This window comes from Daphnia pulicaria, unplaced genomic scaffold (assembly GCF_021234035.1).
Source record: "Daphnia pulicaria isolate SC F1-1A unplaced genomic scaffold, SC_F0-13Bv2 h1tg000155l, whole genome shotgun sequence".
NCBI lineage: Eukaryota > Metazoa > Arthropoda > Branchiopoda > Diplostraca > Daphniidae > Daphnia > Daphnia pulicaria.
In genome coordinates, this window is record NW_025804843.1 from 17,607 (window position 1) to 25,000 (window position 7,394).

Genomic DNA, 7,394 nt, shown 5'->3' on the forward strand with positions numbered 1-7,394 from the left:
GTTGAACGGAGACGAACTCGATGAGCTGTCGGTGTGTGAAATATCATTCCTTCGGTAAAACCGTTTTCGAAATTTCCGATGGTCGGTATATGTAAAAATATATCCGAACCGCGATGTGGACGGGAATTCAAACGCCCGCTTCACCGATTGGTGCGACAGCTGAGAAGCTCGTCACTCGATCCAACGACTCTTGGTCGAAAAGTTCAGAAGAGGTGCGCGCGTCAAACATTTTTTTGGTTTCGGACGTTTCGTTTCTTCGGCACGTGTGGTTTGTCTGTGGCCGTCTGTGAGAGAAATCGGACGCTTGTTCTTTGTTATTTTACCGTAACAAGACAAGACGGGAAAGATTCTTTCTTCCAAACTTACGGCATCATAACCATCAGCGTTTACCGTCAGCGACGATACGGAAGAGAAAAGAAAATGGTGCGCGTCTTTTCACTTTTTGACACCGTATCAAAAAAAAATTACCGTTCAGGCGGAAATGTGTGTGTGTGTGTGTGAGCCGAGAGATAAAAAATAAAAAAGCCACCAAACAGAACGCTTTCAAATTATTTCGTGCGGCGTGCGCATATTTCACATTTTGCCGTTTGACGGAAGCTCGTTGTGTGGAACACAGAAGTGGAGATGGACGGAGTTGAAGGGGGGCGAAGACGGCCCGGTCGGACAAAGTCAAGAGATTGAAATATACGAGAGAATTGGGTGGAAGTGATGGCAAATCTATAAAATTCAAAAATCGGATGAGATGCGAGGACCGCAAAATGTGGCGTCGACTCTGACTCTCTTTTACTACGAACTTCCCTTCGACGGAAGATATCGAGAGCTGAGCTGAGCGCCCGCTGAGTATGGCCGGCGTAATTACAAACGAGTTACGGTTGGAGCTATATCGATTGTACGTATCCCGAACGTTCATCGAACAAGCCAGATCAACTCGGCGCCCGGTAAGATGTACGCTCAGTTATGGCCATGACACACGAAGGGAGAATTCAAACGGCTGTGAGTGTACGGCCCGCCCGGAGTTGTGTGTAGGCAGTGACCTCTCAAGAAAAAACGTAAAAAATTTTTTTTTGACAGTCACCGGTCTGCGACAAGTAATCAGTACGAAACTTGGGTGCAATGCAAAAAACATTTTGAGAATCCTTGCTTGACAACAACGAATCTAACACGATAAAAAAAACGATCCCCATCGGTGTACCGCTTGCTTTTCTCGCGCTTCGGCGCAGAATCGCTTATTCAGCTGCCCTTGGAATATGTTCGTTTCGTGCATACTTGATCTCGGTCATTCTTCGGTGAACTCTTAAAGAATTGCGCACTTTTATAGGGGTAGTCTGGTTGCTTGTCTCGACTTGAAATGATTTGTTTTTTTCCGCCCATGACTTTCTATACGATGCCTCTATGCTGGCCTCTGACCGCGGTTGTTCCGAGTTTTCTCTTTCTCTTCGAAAGTCTTTGCGGAAAATTCTGCCTCGTGTGACCGTTGAGCGGTGAGGTGTGTGTGTGTGTGTGTGTCGTGCGGGGTGATGCGAGAGTGTGCCTCGGCGGTGGAAAAATAAAAATAAAACTCTGAGCCCACAAAAATTTAAAAGATGTATGCTTGTCAGCTTAGTAAAGCAGGCTTGACTTATGAGCATACAGCACGCCACATATGACCGTCGAAAACCGTAATACGGGAAAAAAAGTTGATGAATATATCAAGACCGGTCGAATGAATCCGATTCACTTTGGGCTCATAGACCGTTGAATGGTCTTTGACTTTGGAAATTGAAATGAAAAAAATCCAACAAACGGATCGGATCGGTGTTTCTCTTCACTGGGACTCGCTGTGACACGCCAGGCGTTGCGATCAAAAATTTTAGTTTCCGAAGAAAAAGAAAAAAAACGAAAAACGTGTTGATTTGGTGTGTGTTTGGTGATGCGTGGGCGAAATAAAAACCCGCAACTCGCCGGATGCATATCAAACAAACATACACGAAATACCTGGTTGATCCTGCCAGTAGCATATGCTTGTCTCAAAGATTAAGCCATGCATGTCTAAGTACAAGCCGCTAGACGGCGAAACCGCGAATGGCTCAATAAATCAGTTATGGTTCCTTAGATCCACTCCATCCTACTTGGATAACTGTGGTAATTCTAGAGCTAATACATGCACTCGAGCCTCGACTGCGGGCTTTCGGGCTCGCAGAAGAGGTGCTTTTATTAGATCAAAACCAGTCGGGGCCGGGCTTTCGGGCTCGCGCACCGTACCAATTTTGGTGACTCTGGATAACTTCACGCCGATCGCACGGCCTTCGCGCCGGCGACGTATCTTTCAAATGTCTGCCTTATCAACTGTCGATGGTAGGTTACGCGCCTACCATGGTTGCAACGGGTAACGGGGAATCGGGGTTCGATTCCGGAGAGGGAGCCTGAGAAACGGCTACCACATCCAAGGAAGGCAGCAGGCGCGCAAATTACCCACTCCCGGCACGGGGAGGTAGTGACGAAAAATAACGATACGGGACTCTTCCGAGGCCCCGTGATTGGAATGAGTACACTTTAAATCCTTTAACGAGGAACCATTGGAGGGCAAGTCTGGTGCCAGCAGCCGCGGTAACTCCAGCTCCAATAGCGTATATTAAAGTTGTTGCGGTTAAAAAGCTCGTAGTCGGATGTCTGTCTTCGGCCGGGCGGCGCCGCTCTGAATCAAGGGTGTTGCGTTTCACGCTCTGGGAGCCCGGGTGTCAAAGCCCGACTCTCTTCACGGTCGGACAACATCGCCGGAGTGGTGGTCGGTGCGTCGTTGTTGTATCTGCGGCCAGAGTTGGAAAGTTCTTTCGGGTTCTTTTTTAAATTTTGGTCGTAGTTGACTCGATTCGCTCCACCCAGTCAATCGTTCGGGGTGCCCTTCACCGGGTGTCTCGGGCGGCCGGCAACGTTTACTTTGAACAAATTAGAGTGCTCAAAGCAGGTGTATCCCAACGCCTGAATATCGCAGCATGGAATGATGGAATAGGACCTCGGTCCGATTTTGCTGGTCTTTTACTTTTGGACCCGAGGTAATGGTCAATAGAGACGGACGGGGGCATTCGTACTGCGGCGACAGAGGTGAAATTCTTGGACCGCCGCAAGACGAACAACAGCGAAGGCATTTGCCAAGAATGTTTTCCTTGATCAAGAACGAAAGTTAGAGGTTCGAAGGCGATCAGATACCGCCCTAGTTCTAACCATAAACGATGCCAACCAGCAATCCGTCGGAGTTACTCCAATGACTCGACGGGCAGCTTCCGGGAAACCAAAGTCTTTGGGTTCCGGGGGAAGTATGGTTGCAAAGCTGAAACTTAAAGGAATTGACGGAAGGGCACCACCAGGAGTGGAGCCTGCGGCTTAATTTGACTCAACACGGGAAACCTCACCAGGCCCGGACACTGGAAGGATTGACAGATTGAGAGCTCTTTCTTGATTCGGTGGGTGGTGGTGCATGGCCGTTCTTAGTTGGTGGAGCGATTTGTCTGGTTAATTCCGATAACGAACGAGACTCTAGCCTGCTAAATAGGTGACGGGTTTTATCAATTGAAACCGAAGGGAGTACGGAGGCGTCGGGATCAGGTGGCGGCGATTCGGGTCTCGGTGGGACTGGTTCCTTTAGTGAGGCAATCTCTCGGCTTGGTTTCGTTGTGCTCTGTTCGTCGGGTGTACGGCCTTCACGGGTTGGTTGCCTGGCGGATGAGGTATGGCGGGGCTTTGTCGGGAATGTCTCGCGGGGGCTGGCTCTATTGTTATTCGGTCGTCGTCATCCCCGGCGATACCTTCTGCTCTCGCGTCCGTCACGCAGTCTTCTTAGAGGGACAAGCGGCGTCCAGCCGCGTGACAGTGAGCAATAACAGGTCTGTGATGCCCTTAGATGTCCTGGGCCGCACGCGCGCTACACTGAAGGAATCAGCGTGTTTCACTCTCCCTGTCCGAAAGGACCGGGTAACCGCTGAACCTCCTTCGTGGTTGGGATTGGGGACTGCAATGATCCCCATGAACCAGGAATCCCTAGTAGGCGCGGGTCACTAGCCCGCGTCGATTACGTCCCTGCCCTTTGTACACACCGCCCGTCGCTACTACCGATTGAATGATTTAGTGAGGCCTTCGGACGGGCTTGTCGGGGTGCCGTCGAGTGGGGAGCAATCTCTGCCCGTGCGGTGCCTACCAACGGCGAGACTGAAAGATGGTCGAACTTGATCCTTTAGAGGAAGTAAAAGTCGTAACAAGGTTTCCGTAGGTGAACCTGCGGAAGGATCATAAACGAACAAGACAAATGTTTTGCGCATATGGCTTTGGTTGAGCACGAAACAACTAAAAGTTGCAAAACAAAAAAACCCCATCAAAAGTCTTTCGGCGTAAGACATCGTATGAACTATGTGTGGGTTGACGGAAGAAAATCATTTATTTTGAACGGGTATCAGGCGCTCTGATGCGCGGTGGTTTAAAGCGGATTCGCCTTTTCAAATTGATTTTTCTTTCCTCTCGGCTCAAAAAAAAACACAAAGTCTTTCGATTTGGTCTATGGCCGTGAGCAAATTCTTCCTGCTTCGATGGTGAATGTCTCTATAGATTCATTCGACCTTTAGCGGCGCTCACAGTGTTGACGTTAGTAGAGTGAAGAATACGATAGCCCGCCTGGGCCGCGAGTACCGAAGGAACAATAAAGGAGATTTTATAAAGTCTTAGTCCCTAAATCAAACACTTTGAAAAATAAAAACTCGGTGGATGGAGAGTCGGAAAAAAAAAAAACATCAAGATTTTGAACGGGTATCAGGCGCTCTGATGCGCGGTGGTTTAAAGCGGATACGCCCAATCGAAATTGTTTTTTTTTGTTTCTCTCTTCGTCTTCGGGATTTTTTGATTCTCGGTGGGGGACGAAAGTGTGAGACTTTACTCTGGACGTTCTTTTCGGGCGTAGATACTCGTGGTTGCGTGCGTGTGCGTCGTATAGACTAACACTCCAAAGCCCGACACTATGCCGTTGAAAACCGAATGTTTTTTAAGCTTGCCCTTCGCCCTCTCGATGAAGTAGGAAGAATTCAAAATCACAATAACACACTAAACCCAAATTCTAGTACGAGTGTTTATCGGAACATTTTCTTTCTGGCTTTCTTTCTCCGCCCTCGCATTCATTTGCTTGGGCGGGTTGGAGAAAAAGAGAGAAGAAAACGAATATGTCGTTTTATATACGACCCTGAACGGTGGATCACTAGGCTCGTGGATCGATGAAGAGCGCAGCAAAGTGCGCTAATCCATGCGAACTGCAGAACACATGGAGCATCGAAATCTTGAACGTAAATGGCGGCCCAGCTTCTCGCTCGGGCCACATCTGACTGAGGGTCGGTCGAATGATGAACGAACAGAGATTTTTTCAGTCTTGGTTTTGCATGTTGGGTCGCGGCGAGATTTATTTTTCACCCGGCCTGACCGCATAAAAGCTCCCGAATCTCTAACGTCTGGGTGCCGCGCGACTTAAGTGTCCGCGATGCCTCAAATACAAAAAAGGGGGAAAAATAAAAGAAGGTTCGCCCTGTTTTGTTTTTTTCCTCTCTATTCAAAAGAAACCTTTTTCGATGGCAAAACAGATGGGAAATTTTTGAGCCAACTCAAAAAAAAATTTTAGAAATAAACACATCTTCTCGAACAAGGTGTCGGCTGCGTGTGCGCGATATACCGCTTCAACGCGAGTTTAGTTGTGTGTGTGCGCCGGGCGTGTCGAAGTGTCGACCACCGCGAATTATCACTCACTCTAACCGCTCGTTATGCAAGCTTGGTTCGCGCACGACGCGTTGTTTCAATACAAAAAGCCGCAGGACGCCCTGTCACTTTTCGTAAATTAATTTTTGCGAATAACGAGAGACTCGCTTTATTTCGAAAAAAAAAAATTTGAACCGGCAATTATTCAATCTTTCCCGGCTTTAAAACGCCAAAGTCTGCCGAGCTAGATAAAGTGTTGTCTCCTTTTGAAAACAAACAATTCATTCTGACCTCAGTTTAGATGAGACTACCCGCTGAACTTAAGCATATCAGTAAGCGGAGGAAAAGAAACTAACAAGGATTCCCTTAGTAGCGGCGAGCGAACAGGGATGAGCCCAGCACCGAACCTCGCGCCCGGTTGAGCGGGTGCCGAGGAATGTGGTGTTCGGGAGGATCGTGCGCGTCTGTCCGGTATCTATCGTCCAAGTCTCCATGAACGGGGCGAGCAACCCACAGAGGGTGTCAGGCCCGTAGATAAGACGAGCCGAGACCGTGCATCGGATCCCTTCCCAAGAGTCGGGTTGCTTGAGCGTGCAGCCCTAAGCGGGAGGTAAACTCCTTCTAAGGCTAAATATCGCCACGAGACCGATAGCGAACAAGTACCGCGAGGGAAAGTTGAAAAGAACTTTGAAGAGAGAGTTCAAGAGTGCGTGAAACCGTTCAGGGGGTTAAACGGGTGGGCCCTCGAAGGTCGAACAAGTCCCCGCTCCCGGCACTTGGTTGTATGCCCTTAACGCTGCATGGAGACTGCCTGAATTGGCGGCTCTCTTGCATAAGTCGTTCTGCGATCGCAATAGCCACGCCAAGGTCCGCAAGTGGGGGGCCTAGTAGGACTCCGCGACCGACTGGGTGTCTGTTACACGGGGCGTCCGTTAGCGAGTTTCGTGGTTACCTTCGCGGGTGCCGCGATGACGAGCGCGGCGTTTCCCAACAGTACTGCCCGGTCGTGACCTGTCTCCTCCCGGGAGGTGTCGTAGCTTTTTTTTGTAAAAGAGAAAAAGTTGCGGTGCTCAACCTGTGGAGGCCCAGAGCGGAGAGTAGAAGTCGGGTCCCACCCGACCCGTCTTGAAACACGGACCAAGGAGTCTAACATGTGCGCAAGTCGTCGAGAAATTATCAAACTAAACTCGCGAGGCGCAATGAAAGTGAAGCGGCCCCGATGAGGGTGCATCCGCGAGGGGTGATCCCGTCTCGAACAGAGCGGGCGCAACCCCAGGGCGTCCGAATGCTCGCGAGATCTTTCCCCCTTAAAAGGGTTTGGTCGAGTCGGCCGGACGAACCCAGAGCGCACACGTTGGGACCCGAAAGATGGTGACCTATGCCTGGCCAGGACGAAGCCAGGGGAAACCCTGGTGGAGGTCCGCAGCGATTCTGACGTGCAAATCGATCGTCGGAGTTGGGTATAGGGGCGAAAGACTAATCGAACCATCTAGTAGCTGGTTCCCCCCGAAGTTTCCCTCAGGATAGCTGGTGCTCGCAAAGAGAACAAACGGAGTTTCATCCGGTAAAGCGAATGATTAGAGGCCTTGGGGTCGAAACGACCTCAACCTATTCTCAAACTTTCAATGGGTGAGAAGCCCGGCCTTTTTCCTTGATTGAGGCCGCGGCAATTGATTTGAATCTGAGCGCCC

The 7,394-nt window shown here is 49.7% G+C and overlaps 3 non-coding genes across 3 annotated transcripts in view; all 3 read left to right on the top strand.

Moving 5' to 3' along the window:
- Positions 1-1,971: 1,971 nt before the first annotated feature.
- On the top strand, positions 1,972-4,266 carry LOC124319349. The gene has a single exon (XR_006913043.1). It is a non-coding gene; the product is annotated as a small subunit ribosomal RNA (ribosomal RNA).
- A 930-nt stretch (positions 4,267-5,196) lies between these two features.
- LOC124319346 lies at positions 5,197-5,349 on the top strand. The gene has a single exon (XR_006913039.1). It is a non-coding gene; the product is annotated as a 5.8S ribosomal RNA (ribosomal RNA).
- A 641-nt stretch (positions 5,350-5,990) lies between these two features.
- LOC124319344 overlaps positions 5,991-7,394 on the top strand; it is a 4,575-nt gene continuing 3,171 nt past the window's right edge. The window contains exon 1 of the ribosomal RNA XR_006913037.1: positions 5,991-7,394. This exon is cut by the window's right edge and continues 3,171 nt beyond it. This is a non-coding gene — a ribosomal RNA (large subunit ribosomal RNA).